At 48.5% G+C, this 16,545-nt stretch overlaps 1 protein-coding gene across 1 annotated transcript in view; it reads right to left on the bottom strand.

Moving 5' to 3' along the window:
- Positions 1–4,515: 4,515 nt before the first annotated feature.
- Positions 4,516–16,545, bottom strand: part of CDK12 (cyclin dependent kinase 12) — a 104,102-nt gene continuing 92,072 nt past the window's right edge. Inside the window, exon 17 of the transcript XR_014019352.1 lies at positions 4,516–4,577. The gene's annotated coding sequence lies outside the window, so the exon portion shown is untranslated. The remainder of the gene's footprint in view (positions 4,578–16,545) is intronic.

Here is a 16,545-nt window from a genome sequence, read left to right as displayed (position 1 = left end):
ATGGAAAATGGATGTGATGATAGAAACATTTATTGGATAAAGTTGTTGTGAGGAGTAAATGAGTTACTATGTGTAGACTTTGCTCCCACATTTGACAGAGTGAACACCTGAAGAGGTAAGCCACCATAATTATTATCTCAGACTTTTTTGCTTGCCAGGGCAAGCTTTGTCTCCCCCATCAGAATGTGAGCTTGCATAAGACTGGCACTGAGGGGACATGTGACCCTTCTGCCTGGAGGGACAATTGTGTAAATTCTCTTTATCAAGAGTTTTCTAACTGGGTGTGGTGGCACATGCCTGTAATCCCAGCAACTCAGGAGGCTGAGGCAGGAGGACTCGGCAACTTTGCAAGACCTGGTCTCAAAATAAAAAATAAAAACTGTTGGGGATGTAGCTCAGTAGCAGAGCACCTGGGTTCCATCCCCAGTAACAAAAAAAAAAAAAAAAAAAAAAAAAGCTTCCTGATGGGTCAGGCTCACATCCTGTTTGATCTCTGGGTAATCTTGTGAGCTGGGTTTTAATCTCCTTCTCATGTGAAATGAAGGCCCAGAAGTAAATGCTTTCCAATCCAAGTAAGCAAGTAAGTACTGGAGTCGAGTTCCGCCCTGGGGTTCAGCTGACTCCAATCAACCCCTCCGAGCCTCAGTTTTCTCACATCTAAAATGGGATGATAGCTGTTCTTCTCACTTCCCATGTTTACTCTGTGATTAACAGTACGTAAGTGTGAGACCCATCAAGAATGGGATTTGCGATCCCCTTAGGAACTGGGTAATGCTTTGTTTAGGATAGAAACAACTTTGCTGGGGACTAAACCAAGGAGTAGCTGAGGCTCAAATGGCCCAGGGCCCCAGGTCTCCTCTCTCCCTAGGGTTTGTCTGGGGCCTGGGGCTAATTCAGCAACCTTCCCTTTTCCTGGGCCCATTGCCAGCCCCTCCACCCCTTCCCCCCCCACCACCACTGGAAGACAATGGTGGGCAGGCCCGGCCTTTGTGAGAGGGGTCAGGTCAGTTAATCTTGGGCTGGGTTGGGGAGGGGCGCTTGGGGGACCCGGGAAGGGAGTGGGGGCTGCCTGTGGGGAACAGACAACAGCGGGCTGTTGAGAGTCAGAGGGCGTTGGAGGCAGGGGGCCTGAGAAGTAAAAGCCTGAAACAGGCTTTGGGGAGCGTTTCCTCCGAATGTAGATTTGAGCTCCTATTAAACTTGCCAAAAATTTGTGTTAGCTAATGGATTCTTAATTCTGTCTAAAATGAGAGAGGGAAAATTATGCCATTCATCTTGTATTGGTTTGAAATTACATCTGACACCTAATCGATCATACTGTGGAACATTAACTCTTTGGAAGAGACCCAACTTTTTCTCTTTCCCTCGTTTTCCAGGGCTCTGGAGCCACCCCCCACCCCTGATTCCTTCCTTTGTATTTCATTAACTAAGCAAAGCTCTGGCTGTCTCTGAGGGTGAGGGGGTGAGGGTTGGGGGAAGGGTTCCTTTGAATCCAGAAAACTAATAAGGGCCCCCAATCCTTCGTTCACAACCAGAGCCCCCACTTTCAACCTTCGAGTGACCTCCTCTCTCATCCTGCTCTTCCCAGGCATTGAGATGTGTGCAGGAACACAGAGAGGAAGGCGTCAGGGTGTGGGGTGACCTCAGAACCACCTTGGGGGCACCAGGGAAAGGCGGGGAGCCAGGCAAAGCGGAGCTGGCACCTGGGGCTGGGCAGGGGCCATGGCAGGGGGCTCACCTTCGACTTGCCTGGCAGATGGGTGAGGAGGAGGAAGGCAGATGACAATAGATTTGCCTCTGGGGATCCTGATGAGCTCTGACTGAAAACCCCAACCCCAGACCTGCTTTTCTGGGAGGAAGACTTTCTGGCAGCAGGGAGAATCCACTGGAGGCCGCCAGGCCTGGGCTGGGAGCCTGGCTTCACTCCTGACAAGCTGTGTGACCTTGGGCAAGTTATATAATATTTCTGAGTCTCAGTTTCCTTCTCTGTCGGAGCCGAATAACACCCGTGGCACAGAGCTGGGTGAGGACTGGATGCAGGTAGAACTGAGCCCATTTCCTGGTACAGCAGGTGCCCAAGAAAGGTGACAAGGAGAATCCAGATCTCTGCTCCCTCCCTGCTACTGCTTCCCCTTCTTTCTCACTTCCCCCACCCCTTCCCTTCCAACTCCCTGCCCTACCTGAGGACAGAGCCAGGGGTGAGCAGCCACAAAGCCACAAGATCAGGCAGGCCAGTGCTTCCTCTCTAAGAGGGCACCTGGAGGAGACCTGGGACCCAGAGTCTCTGTAGGTCCCCTGGCCCTCTTTCTTTTTGGAGATTCCCTGTCTTCCCACAAAATTGTTTTCCCACATGAAGAACTCACTCAGCACTCCCCACCCTACCTGGAAGGTGGAGTCTCTTAAAGGGGAGTTTTAGGTGGTGGGACCAGGAAGAGGGGACACTTCAGCTGGAATAGACCCACTTGCTTTTACTTGGGCACTTTTGATCTCTGCCTGTGGATTCTAAAGGGCTCCTATCCCCAATTTGGGCATCTCTTAACTTTGGCTGGAAGTGAATTGGACTCGGTCCCTCAAGAGCAAGGGAAAGCAAAGAGAACCTAAGACTCAGAGACACAATAGGCCAGGGTCACAGCTAAGGGTGGGCAGGAAAGGGCAGGGACATAACTCCTGCTCTGTTCCTTTTTCCCACAAGATATCACCCTGGTTTCTCCCTTAGCATGGCTTTGGACACTACCAAAAGAGGTTCCAGGGCCTCCAGCTCCTTATGAATGGAGTCATCATTGAAGGCACCTGGCATGCAGCTGGGGTCTGGACAGCAACGGAGAGGTTAGGTACCTCTTTCATGGAAATTCAGGCACCCTCTGGACCTTAGACTTTACTCTAAAAAAGCACCCCACAAGCCTGGTATGTTGGTGCACGCCTGTAATCCCAGTGGCTCAGGAGACTGAGGCAGGAGGCTCACAATTTGAGGTCAGCTTCAGCAATTATCGAAGCTTTAAGCAACTTAGTGAGACCCTGTATCTAAATAAACTACAAAATGGGGCTGGGGATGTGGCTCAGTGGTCAAGTGCCCCTGAATTCAATCCCCAATACAAAAAAAAAAAGCACCCACAAATATTCAAATAAGACAAAGGGCCCAGTCTGGTTTAAACAACTAATTGTCAACACAAGGAAACATGATCTCCTATCAGTTATCTGTCCCTGGTGCAGGAAATAATGGCCTAGAATGACCATTCTTAGGCCTGTGGAGTAGGTCCAGTGCAGTAACTAAGAACAGTGGTGAAATACCCACAGTTTACAGAGGAACCTAGGACTTGGAAAGGGAGGGATAATAGGCCAGGGTCACAGGTGAGACACAGAAGCCGAGAACTTGGGCTTCTGACTCTCAGCCCAGTGCTCTTCTCCTACATCTGCATCTAGGCCACTTTCCAGTCCCAACAGAGGCTGCAAGCAGCTATCATCTTAGGAGGCAGTGACAGCTGCTGAGGGAGGCTTCCCCTGAAGAGAGAGAAGAGCAGAGAGGGCTGAGGAGGTTTCTTAACTTCTTCTTCCACCCCGACACACAAACAAACACACAATGGCTGGAATTTTATTTCCAAATGTCTCTTCTCTGGGGAGATCACTGTTTCCCAGGAGATGTCTTGTGGAGATGCCCCTTCCTGCCAGCCTCCCTGGCAGCCACAAGGGGGCCGAGTCTTCATCTTCAACTTGGAGATGCCACAGCCAGGGTCCCACATGGTTTGTATTAACAGGAAGTAGAACTGAGGGATATACATGCTGAGGATGGGGCAGGCCAGTCAGGCCAGTGGGGAGACTGAGGCACTTGCACCCAGGGCCACAATGATGGAGGACCCTGGCCAGCCTGGCAGGCCTCCACATGTATACTTACTTGCCTCCAGTTATAGACGAAAAATCCTCCCTTGCATTTTTTTTCCTCCTAAATTGGAAATGTTTTTATTGTGTTTTGCCCTTGAACATAAAAGTAAAACATGATTGTTGTAAAAATAGGTAATTCCAACAAAGGCCCCAGACTCAAATTTTAGGATATTTGCTCATAGAAAAGTAATTAGTCTCTGACTGAAAAGTCCAGGGCAAGAGACTGTATCCAGGAAGGAGGGGAAGCATCATGACATTGTGGAATGTTCTAGAACCTGGGAGGTCCCTCTGCAGCAAACACTCTGTATTAGAGAGGCTGCTGTGTAATTTGGCTATTACCCCCAGAAGTTCAGTGGTTTCAGAGTAGACGTCTTCCCAACCCCAGCTGAGTTCATTCCTTCTGGGTGCACCATGCTGCCCCAGTGTGGTTACCCAATAAATACAGGTTGAACTCAGGTGGAGGTTGTAGCTCAGTGGTAGAGTGTTTGCCTCAAATGTGTGAGGCCTGGGTTCGATCCTCAGCACCACATAAAAATAAATAAATAAAATAAAGATATTGTGTCCATCTACAATTAAAAATATTTAAGAAAATACAGGTTGAGGGCTGGGGATGTGGCTCAAGCGGTAGTGCGCTCGCCTGGCATGTGTGCGGCCCGGGTTTGATCCTCAGCACCACATACAAACAAAGATGTTGTCCAAAACTAAAAAAAATAAATAAATATTTTTTAAAAAGAAGAAGAAAATACAGGTTGAAAATACAGGTTCTGTGAAGAAGAAGAAACAGGCCCACCAATCAAGAGTGACCTCAATCATGTTCACACACACACACAAATCACCATGGGTCCTGAAAAAATAGCCTCAAATTCTTCACCAACTCCCTCCTTTCCAGGGTTGAGGGGACTAAACTTTGGATTACTCAAGAGAGCCAAGCCCATATAAGACATTTCCTAGGTCTGGCCCTGGGACAGGACAGGGCTGTGGCGCTAGGGGGAGACTGTCAGGGCTTGTACGCAGAGAGGCACCATGGACAGAGGGATGAGAGTGGTGGAGAGCCTGATGTGAACTTACATATTAACTCCATGTCATGCCAATGAGATGGAGAGCAGTTTTTTCCATCTACTCTGAAAATGAGGCAGCTTAAGCTGGAAGGTTCAAGGTCATTTTCCAGTTAAGAATGGATTTAAACACATGGAGGAAACTCATCTCCCTCAGTGGATCTACCTCAAACAGCAAAGGAATGGAGGTCAACCCCTCAGTTCCCTTTTTTCTTTCCAGAGAATTTAGGTTGGGTGCTGAAGCAACACATTATATATAATTATTTCATTTAACTATTGACAAATAGGACATTCTTTGTTGGTACTGGGGATTGAACAGAGGGGTATTTTGCCATTGAGCTACATCCCTAGCCATATATATATATATACATATATATATATATATATATATATATATATATATTTTTTTTTTTTTTTGAGTCAAGGTCTTGCTAAAGTGCCCAGGCAGGCCTCCAACCTGCAATCCTCCTGCCTCAGCCTCTTGTACCCAACAAATGGGAGGTCTTAATCCATAAGTAAACCAAGGCTAAAATAAAATAAAATGTCTTTCCAAGGTCACAAACCAAATGGCAAAACTAAAGACATTCCCATCTCAGGCCTGGCCCAAGATGCCTTCCACCAAGATTCTGGCCGGTGGCTGGGGTGGGGGTAGCTCCTGATAGATTCTGGGGACTGGTCCTCCCCTTCACAGATTCCCCATCTCCCATTGAGCTCAGATCTATGTCAGGTTATGCTCAGATCTGTCCATAGTTATTTGGACAGACCTTATCCCTGCCTCCCCTGAGAACAGTACTCAAGGTGCCCAGGGAGGGCCATAATAAGACACGTGTCACCCATCCTTGGCCCCATGACCGATGCTCCAGTGGATGTCACCTTTCCCATTTTGTCAGGATGTTCTTCCCTGAAGCTCTCAGTCCACCACCGAAGTTTTAAGTCCATCACCGTGCTTCTGCTTCACCCCAACCCTTCCATATCCTCCTGGAGAAGGCGTAAAACCTTTGTTGAGGGCGAGCCCTTTGGCAGGAGCGTGGCGCCAGACACTACTCGGTTCCTTCTCGGAGCCCTCCCCGCCCACGACCGGGGCAGAGGCTAGGCAGGTCCTCCCTTCCCGCCGCAGGGCACCGAGGGGCCGACAGCCTGAGCAGCGACCGCAGGCGAGAGCCAGGGAAGGGACCCGCAGATGCCGCCTCCGCCCCCCTTCCTTGGCCGGGGCCCCCACAGTGTCGGGGAGCAGGAGGAATCAATCAGGATAATGAAGCCGCAGCCTGCCACGCACCGCGGGGGCACTGAGGAGCGGGGGCCGGTGCCAAGTCCGCCAGACGGTTCGGAGGAGCCGAGCCCGGCGCGGCCCGGCGACAGCGGCGGCGGCGGCGGCGGAAACCCAGTGCAGGCGTGCGAAGGCCGGACACGGATCGCGCAGGCCCCTGGCAACCGCGCCTTGGCAACCGGACGCCCGAGAGAAATCTTAAAGCTGTAGCGCCTCCTTTCCCCGCCGCTGCGGTCGCCGCCTGGACCCCGGCGGAAAGGGTCCTACTGAGGAGGGTTAGTGGTGGGAGTTAGGACTTGGGGTCTGATTCCTACCCTCGCTTGTTTATTTATCAAGTGTATCTTGAGCCTGCGTGCCCAAGCACGAGCTAGATACTGGGGAGGGGAATGGGCGGTGATTAAAAAATGAACAAGATCCTGCCAACAGGAGTTCATAGTCAAGCGCGCGAGGCAGACCAGACTGGCTGAGGTGAACAGGAGCTTGTGTTATCCAGGATGAAGAGACTTTGGCTGGAGGACCAAAATATTACAAAATATTCCCGTAGTACCTGCTTCGCTCCAAGCTGTGGGTCAGGCTCTTCTTTTCTGGGCTGTCATTATCGCCCCAACAACCCTGTGAGATGGGCATTCTCATTATAATCATTATCCACCCCATTTTAAAGATGAAGAATTAGAGGCCCAGAGAGGTGAAGAGAATTAGCCTGAAATCTAATTTTGCTTTTTGGAGAATCCAAGACTCAGTCATAGAACTTCTGACTCTAGCCAGCTTTCATTATGCATGTCTGGAAGGTTAGACCCAAGTGAGGACTTCCCAATATAAACTGTGTAAAAAGTGAGAAAGGAGAAAGAGTAATTGAAGGAAAAAAATGGGTACATCACCCTCCTGCCATCCACTAACCTGACCCTGTCTGTGCCTTTACTTATGAGGGCAAGATAGTGACCTCCAGATGTCCCTCTGGTTCTGTGATTTGATAGCTCTTGCCTGAAGTCCAGGCACTGCGCCACCCTTCTGGGCAGCAGTAGTTGGCAGGGGGCTGCTAACTGTGGGGGATTCCGGGCTTCTGAAAAAAGAGGCCAGGGTTTGTGGGGAAAGATTAGAGGGGTGGTAAGGGGGCTTTGGCAAAAGAAAGCTTGAGTCAATATCACCAGGAAGACTGAGCCTCATCTTCCCTTCCCTTGTCCACATATCTTTCTCTTTCTGCATCTTTATTTACACAAAAAAATCTGTGCCAGGACCTGGGATAGGCTCAGAGGCTATTGGTGAGGCAAAAATCATGCTGGCTTTGGAGCCAAGCTCTGTCATTTACCAACTATGTGCTCTTGGGTAGGTGATTCAATATCCCTGAGCCTCAGTTTCCTCATCTATACAATAGATGCATAAATATCTACCTTTCAGTGGGTTATTGTGAGACTGAAATTTAGTGAGAAAAATGTATTTATCACATTTGACACATGGTAGATGCTCACTAACTGGTAACACTTTAAATGTCCTTGATTATTTTAGTAGTCTAATAATAATCCTAAACATTTGTCTGTGTCCTAGTTCCCAGAATCTGTGAATGTTACCTTATCTGGGAAAAGTGTCTTTGCAGATGTGATTAAGAATCTTAAGGGCTGAGGTTATGGCTCAGAGGTAGAGCGATTGCCCAGCATGTGTGAGGCACTGGGTTCGATCCTCAGCACCACGTAAAAATAAAACAAAGGTATTGTGTTCACTCACAACTAAAATATAAATGTTTAAAAAAAAAGATTCTTGAGGCCGCAGCTCAGGAGGGCTCTCCTGGACCCAGGAGCACACCCTGGTTTCAGTGAAGCCAGATGGGGTGCAGCAGTAGCTCACTGGAGCTGTGATCCAGCACTTCAAGAGGCGGGGCTTCAAGTTGGTTGACATGAAGATGCTGCAGGCACCTGAGAGCATCTTTGCTGAGCATTACCAGGACTTACAGAGGAGCCCTTCTATCCAGCCCTCAACAGCTACTTGAGCTCTGGGTCCATGATGGCCATGATCTGGGAAGGGTACAATGTGGTTCGTGCCTCAAGGGCCATGATAGGACACACTGACTCCACTGAGGCTGCCCCTGGGACTATCCAGTGGGACTTCAGCATCCACACCAGCAGGAATATCATCCATGCCAGTGACTCAGTGGAAGGGGCCCAGAGAGCAGTGAGCTGGTAAACTGGACAGACAGGGGCCACCACAGCAGCAGCTACCCAGCCTTAGGGCTTGTGCTGGCTCCAGCAACCCCCTGAGACCAACTACTTTGGTCAACAACTCCAGCCCACACTGATTCTATCTCCCCAAACCACTTTCTTGTTCACTTTCTGCCCCACCCCAACCCAGAGGAGTTTGAGGCCCAACTTTATGTACCTTTATGTATCCTAAATCTGCACAAGATTGAACCAAATCCTTCTGTATCAAAGTGCCAGACACTTTTTGTGTCTTGGGTGACCTTACTTGCCCCAAAGGAGAGACATTAAAATCCACTGCTTATAAAAAAGAGAGAGGGGGAGAGAAACTTGAGATGGGAAGATTATTCTGGATCATCTGTGGGTTCTAAATACCACCACAAGTGTCCTTATGAGAGAGAGATAAAGGAGCAAAGGGAGATTATACACACAGAAAAGATTAGAAGGTGATATGAAGACGAAAGCAGAAATTGGAGAGATGGTCCACAAGTAAAGGGATGCTGGCAGCCACTAGAAGCAGAAAGAGGCAAAGAACAAATTCTCCCCTACAGCTTCCAGAAAGAGCATAGTCCTGCTGACATCTTGGTATGTTATCCAGAGAAACTGATGTTGAACCCCTGAGAGACAAGCACTCTACCAACTGAGCTATATTCTCAGCCCTTCTGTGGTTTAAAAAAAATTTTTTTTAGTTGTTGATGGACCTTTATTATTTGTTTATTTATTTATTTACATACAGTGCTAAGAATTGAACCCAGTGCTTCACACATGCTAGCCAAACACTTTACCACTGAGCTACAACCCCAGCCCAATTTTCTGTTTTTTTGTTTTTTGTTTTTTTAAGTCACCAAGGTTGTAGTAATTTTGTTACAGCAGCCTTGGGAAACTAATACCTTTATACTAGAGATTTAGTCTTGAACAAAACCCATGAATTCATGGTCTAGTGGGAAAAGAGATAAGCAAATAGTATGCAGGAGCATTTAGAAGGGAGGCACCTTACCAGGAACCAGGTAGTGGAGGGGAAAGGTAGGTAAGGCTATTGGAGTTGTTTAGCCAGGTGAGGGACTAAAGCAGGAAATGTATTCCTGGCAGAGAGATTAGTATGGGTAAAGACATGGTGTGGGAGGGAACACTGCCTTCAGGAAACCACCCAAGGGATGGCAGGTGTGTGAGGGTATAGAGGATGGGCAGCAGGGGCAAGAAAGCCAAGAGCCTTGGCTTCTACCCCAGAATAGAATCAACCCCTCCAACCCGGACTGGCACTGAGCTCCAGATTAGAAAATCCCAGTCTGAGAGCACTATAAATTCTTAGACACCATCAAGTATATATAGCCTTGCATGTAGTCACACACAGGGAAACTGAGGCCCACAGAAAATGAGCCCAATTAGAAAATAAGCTAGGACCTGAAGGCCACACACTCTGGCCTCTCTCCTGAGAGACATGGGTGTCCTGTTTCTGGTCAGAGATGCTGCTTGGAGGTCCCTTTGCAATTCACTTAAAAGTACAGACCTTGTGGTCTCTAAACAAAGACAGTGTTATTTGCATATTATTTGCATGTTGCTAATTAGATGAGAAAGGCATATTCATTCATCCTCTCCCTTCATGTCTCCCTCTCCTATCTCATTCACATTGAGTTGTTCTTCATTTATTTCTTGACCTCAACAACTTTCTCCAGAACTCCAGGTCAGACCTCACCTCTCAAGTTCCCTTACCTAGCCCCAGCTCAATTTCTTGTATTAAGTCTTAGGTCCTTCCTGGAAAAGTTACTTGGTGGTCTTTGGTGTTATCTAGTCTGGGTGGAGGATCTTGGAGAAGCTTACAGTGGAAAGGGAAATGATGAGCTTTCCAGGTCAAAGTTTTCTCTGGGAATAGGGAGCAGTGAGTTCTGTCTCCCTGTAGCCCAGTAGCCATCTTAATGGGGTGATAGGAGTGTGGGGGAGTGTTCCTTGGGGATCTGGTGGGCAGGTGCCAGCTGCATGCCCCAGGCCTGCCCCAAGCCTCTTGGCTGGCAGCCATACTAGGCCCAGGAGGAACCAGCTCTTGCTTTGAGGGAGGAGGAATCTTGGGGAAGGTCTAGGAGCATTCTGTGGCCTGGCAGCCTAGGGTCAGGTTGAGGTCACCATACAAATTACTATAGATCCTCTGATGGGGACAGCACACCCAGATTCTTGAGGCTGCCATCAATGTAGAAAATTGTGAAACATTATGCTAAAGCAAGCATGGTATATCCTTGAGGACAGGTACTAATAAATGTTTCTGATAATATGGGGGTCACCTGTCTCTTGGAGAAAAATAAGGAGAGGGAATCACAGATCTACCCTTTCGTTTCCCATGAGCTCACTCTTCCTTTTGAAACCAAGGCTGTGTGGGGGCTGGGAATGTGGCTCAAGCGGTAGCGCGCTCGCCTGGCATGCGTGCGGCCCGGGTTCGATCCTCAGCACCACATACCAACAAAGATGTTGTGTCTGCAGAGAACTAAAAAAAAAAAAAAAAAAAAGATTTAAAAAAAAAAAAAGAAACCAAGGCTGTGCCCAACACTCCTCCCAGGTGAGACGTCTGAGCCTGTCATCTGGTGATCACCAGAGAAGGCACCACACTGTGGCCAAGACAGGTGCAAAGGATGATCTCAGGTGCCCCCTGCCCCCATCCTGGCAGAGGAGCTGCGGGGCTCCATCACCATGACCGATTTAAGTTAGCTGCCAGAAGCTGGGATATTAGGATCCACAGAAAAACCTGGGGCACAGTTCAGGTTAGCAATTTGGAGATGCCAGCTTGCTTTGCGTTAGGATAGCGGCCTGCAAGTGGAAAGAAAGATTGCCCTGAGTGTGAATAGTTCCTTTCATGCATGAGTGATGTGTGAGCTATGTGAACACATGCTACGGGGGCCTCAGCAAGCATTTTGACCAGCTCGCACAGCTGTGTGCACACATCCAAGTGTGCATGAGTGTATGTTATGTATGTCTGCATTCTACCTTCCCTCTTTTCTTCAGAGCAGGACTTATTTCCTGGTAAGATGGGAAGTGAGGGATAACCTCAGTTTCATCACCCCAGCCCTACTTCCTTGTGGAGAGGGTCCTGCCTTCATTTGCCCATGACAGCAAGCAGTGGATTCCTTCTTGGTCCTGAACTCTTTACTAGATGACCTCAACTTGCTCCGATTCTTCTGTCCTGGGAACTCCCTCTTTCCCTAGTATGCTTCATGCCACTACCTCATCTAAAGTCCAAATCAAAGGGAGAGATGGGAAGAACTTGGGGTGATGCTGTGGATGTGGGAGGAGAAAGGGTGGATCAGATACTGTTCGATTTTGCCTGGGTCCCCTTGGAGCACTGCTGCTCATTTAAAATTCCGATTTAAAGCTGAGCGGCTCTTTAAATTTCCACATTAGCATGCCGCCCTGATGCCAGGCCAAGATGTTGGGATGGATTTGGCAGGAACGCCTCCAACAGTGGCAAGCAGCAGCATTTGCCAGCAATAAAACAACGCATGAATAAAAGAAGGCCGCTTGGCAGCAGCAGCAGCCCAGGTAGCTGGGCAAGCCCAGAAGGGGCTCTCCTGTTTGGGGGCTAAGAGACATGAAGGCCTGTGCAAGCCCATGTGTGAGTGTAGGCCTCTGTGGCTATCCGGACTCTTACCTCCAATCTATGTCTGCAGTGGAATCTGGGGTGAGGGCCCAGGCAAGATGGGGGTTTCTCTCTTGTGCTTTCCTTCCCACTTCCCCCCAGGGTTATCTTCTTGGAGGGGACAGATGTTGCCTTTGATGAGGACACAAGGACTTGGCCTGCAGCCTGAGTTGTCTTGCTTTATTGGGGCTTAGAGAACAGGTGGGGTCAGAGAAAGCTACATTTCCTGGAATGACTTCCAAATCCATGACCTCAGATATCTGGGTGCTGAGGGGTACTATCAGGATAAGGGGGCTGGGTGAGAAGCTGTCATGAAGACTGGGTCATGGCACTGAGCTTGGAGAGCTGCTCTAGCCTGGAAGGTTGGCAATTGTCTGTGTGCTAGGAATGGGGAGTGGGCAAGGAGAGCAAGGTGTTCCCAGGCCTGGCCTAAATTTAACTCCCCACAGACTTGGGAATATTGTTTGAGGTCAGTCAGCAAGGGCAGCAAAGGGTCAAATAAAGCCCTGGGATGGATACCTTCTAGCAGTGCACCCCCTGATTCCCAGGGTCTGGAGAAAGCAGCCCCAAAGGACTGGCTGCTCTGGGATGCTCCTCTGTTCCACTTACCTTACTCAACTTTCCAAGCATCTGAAGGCACAAGCAGCCTGTCCTGCTTTGGGTAAACTGTCTATCCCTCCTACTTGGTGTAACCATTTCCTTCTCTGAAGCTCAGGGAAAGAGGACAAAAACAAACAGGGGTGGTGACAGATGGTCTCTGTAACCTCAACTAAGGCAGAAAAGAGGGGGTAATTTACTACAGAGCTACATCCCCAGCTCTTTTTTAATTTTTAATTTTGAGACAGAATCTAGCTAAATTGCTGAGGCTAGCCTTGAATCTGCAATCCTCCTGCTTCAGCCTCCTGAATTGCTAGGATTACAGGCATGCACCACTGAGTACAGCTAGATTTTCTTCAGAGCACCCTTCTCTGATTGTACTCCTTTCCCTTTAAGCTCATGAGTGATTTCAGGGTGTCTGCATTCTACCTTCCCTCTTTTCTTCGGAGTGGGACTTATCTTCTTGTTTTCTGGAAAGATGGGAAGTGAGGGATAACCTCAGTTTCATCATCCCAGCCCTGCTCCCTTGTAGAGAGGGTCCTGCCTCCATTTGCCCATGACAGCAAGCAATGGATCCCTTCTTGGTCCTGAATGGAGGATCCTGGATTTTTACTAGATGCCTCAACTTGCATGGATTCTTTTGTCCTGGTAACTCCCTCTTTCCCTAGGAAAGCAAACAGGAAGGGCTAGGCTGTGGCAGAGCAAGGACCCATATTCTGGAACTATCACTGTCTGATCCTCAAGATTTCTTCAGGAAGAATGAGATGGCCTGACCTCCCTGTTTCTTGGTCCACACATTGGAATGGGTCATCTCTGGGGTGAAGGAATAGCTGAGAAGCTGAATTTAGGCCACAGATCCCCTTATTATTTATTTATTCATTCAACAAATATTTATCAAACAAATGCCTTATGCTAAGAACTGTGCTGGGCACTGGGAGCACCCTCGTGAACACAGACAGACATGCTCAATGCCCTCATAGAACTTTCCATCTAAGCAAACAAAGGCCATCATTCAAATGACTGCACAGCAAGAGTGAAATAACTGTGCTAAGAGCTCAGAAAGAAGGACACAAGGTACCATGAAAATGCATAATTGGGGGAGTTGACTGAGTTTAATGAGGCAGGATGAAGTGGTACATGTCTGTAATCCCAGCTACTCAGGAGACTGAAGCAGGAGGATCACAAGTTTGAGGACAGCCTCAGCAATTTAATGAGACCCCCTCTCTCAAAATAAAAAATAAAAAGGACTACTGATGTAGCTCAATGGTAGAGCACCTGTGGTTCAATTCCCAGTACTTGAGGTGCAAGAAGGAGTAGAAGATCAGCTTGCAAAGGGGAGAGAGCAGAAGCAGCTTGAGGGCAGGAGAATTGGCATCACAGAAGGTGCCATGGAGGAGGTGCCATGATGCTGAGGGTTCCTGAGACACTATTTGCCCTGACTTCTCAACTGTTGGTTAGGAGTACAGGTATGGAAAGTCTCTGGCACTGTGCCTAACTCACAGTTGGTGCTCTGTAATGTTAGCTTCCTTTCCCCTCCCCCTGCTGAGCCTCCCTCTAAGGACCCCAGATTTTTGGAACAAAGGAGCTGCACTGGCTTTGCCTCCTGACAACTTAGGCCTCCAAACTCCTCAATGAAAGGCCACAGACTCTCCCTGTCTCTCCACCTTAGAACCATCACATGGAGCCCTACCACCCCCTAACCTACTTCCTCCTTTGCACTGGCCTTCCATGAAGAGGTCTAAGGTCTGGGTCTCAGGGAAAGATGCCATTCTGACTCTGCTTCTGGAACTGAGCCTGATAAGAGAGTTGGACTCCTCAGCAGCTCCCAGGGCTGCCTGGGGTGAATCCGAGTGTCTTAGGTGGGGAGAGGGAGCAGTGGGAGTTGAGGAGGGGGGCTGCCCACCGAAGGCGGCGTAGAGCCCAGAGCCTTTTCCATCGCAGACACCCCATCTGTCTCCCACAGAAGGCTCGGGTTGGAAGAGGTTCGGAGAAGGGGGGCATGGTGGGTGAAATTGTACATGTGTGAGCTGGCACAATGGCAGTGAAGGTGCTGGTCAGGGAAAGGGGTGGAGTGGTCAGTAGGAGGTGGGTGTCAGCACAGCTGCTATCTTGGCCACTGGGGACTAAAGTTCTGAGGTTAGGACTGGAGGTGAGGAGGATGATAGAGACATTGCTACACGACTCTCCTGAGACAGCTTTGTGTTTGATTTGGATTTATAATTCCCAGCTCTACTGATCAGAGGGCAAGGAGTCATACCCCTACTCCAACAAAGTAATGGAAGATGGGCAATGGGAAGAGCTGTGGAAAGGGATACTCCCAAGCCAGGGCTTGGCTAAATTTTTTTTTAATATTTATTTTTTAGTTATTGGCGGACACAACATCCTTGTTGGTATGTGGTGCTGAGGATCGAACCCGGGCCGCACGCACGCCAGACGAGCGTGCTACCGCTTGAGCCACATCCCCAGCCCCTGGGCTTGGCTAAATTTATGCCACCACCCTCTGCCTAGCAATCAGAACCTTTTCAGACCTTAAAATAATATTTGAGCTCTCTGCTTCCTGGTGGCCATTTTTTTTTTTTAAGTGAGAGAGAGGGAGAGAGGGAGAATTTTTTAATATTTATTTTTTAGTTTTCGGCGGACACAACATCTTTGTTGGTATTCACAACATCTTTGTTGGTATGTGGTGCTGAGGATCGAACCTGGGCCGCACGCATGCCAGGCAAGCGAGCTACCGCTTGAGCCACATCCCTCTCCCCCTGGTGGCCATGTTTTGAGCAGTGTTCCTCCACCACACTTTTCTGTCATGATATTCTGTCACACCTTGGGCCTAGTGCATTGGAACTGATTGTCTGTGAATTGAGACCTCAGAAACCATGAGCCCCCAAATAAACTTTTCCTCCTCTAAAAAACATATTTGAGTTCAGAGTATTTTCTTTTCTTTTTTCTTTCTTTCTTTCTTTCTCTTTTTTTTTTTTTTTTTTTTGATGGAGGTAGTGGTCTAGGGGTTGAACTCAGTGCCTAGTACATGCTAGGAAATTGCTCAATTTCTGAGCTATATACCCTCTGGCCCTTTTTTAAAATTTTATTTTGAGATGATTCTGCTTCAGCCTCTCCAATAGCTGAGATCATAGGCCTGCACCACCACTCCCAACCAAAGTATTTTCTTTCATGTACCACTTTAACTGATCCTGCTAAAGTCCAGCAAAGTAAACATTATTGCTATACTACATCTACAGATTTACTATAGATTCAGCAACAAGGGGTAGGAGCTTAACAGATTAAGTAGGTAACCACAGGACAAAGGAGACTAAAGAGAGGGAATGGAAACCCAGACTCTCACTCTGCTTACAGATGCCAGACTGCTATAGACCTTCCCAGGGCTTCATTTTTGGTGATATTGTACAGCCCCTACTGCAAGATCAGGTGATGGATTTTCCAGTGGAGAGCTCAGAAAATTCTTCCTAGTGACCACAAAACTTCTTGAAGGACCTGCGTTAGTATAGCTCCCACCTCCTGCACCAACATCCAGATGGTAGGAAAGGAAAACTGACATACAGAAATATGAGAGGAACCTGATTGGAACTGACTAGGCAGCATGGGTAGGGAACAGTGTGGGGAGTGGAGTGCCAGCCTGAGGAGCAGTTGATGGAGTCCCCCAGGCCCTGGAACTGACCCTAGGAATCCCTGTGGACACCTCCTTCCCACATGCCACATTCTAAATACTTTTTTCCCCTTCTCTACCTTTGCTTAAGAGAATCTGATTCCACAGCTTCCCTTGATCCCCTTCCCACTCCAGTCTTCTCCCACTCTTCCTGTTCAGAAGCTTTTCCTCAGGTATAACCTTCTTTCTTCAGGCTGCAGATTAATCCCTCCAAGAGCCCTCTAAAGCAAGTGCCAAGGGAACTCAAGACAGGGCTTCAGTTATTAAATATAAATAGACAAGGG

Source organism: Spermophilus citellus (genome assembly GCF_964194105.1).
Source record: "Spermophilus citellus genome assembly, chromosome: 17".
NCBI lineage: Eukaryota > Metazoa > Chordata > Mammalia > Rodentia > Sciuridae > Spermophilus > Spermophilus citellus.
The sequence above is the reverse complement of the archived record's forward strand: the minus strand, read 5'-3'. Positions and strand labels throughout refer to the sequence as shown.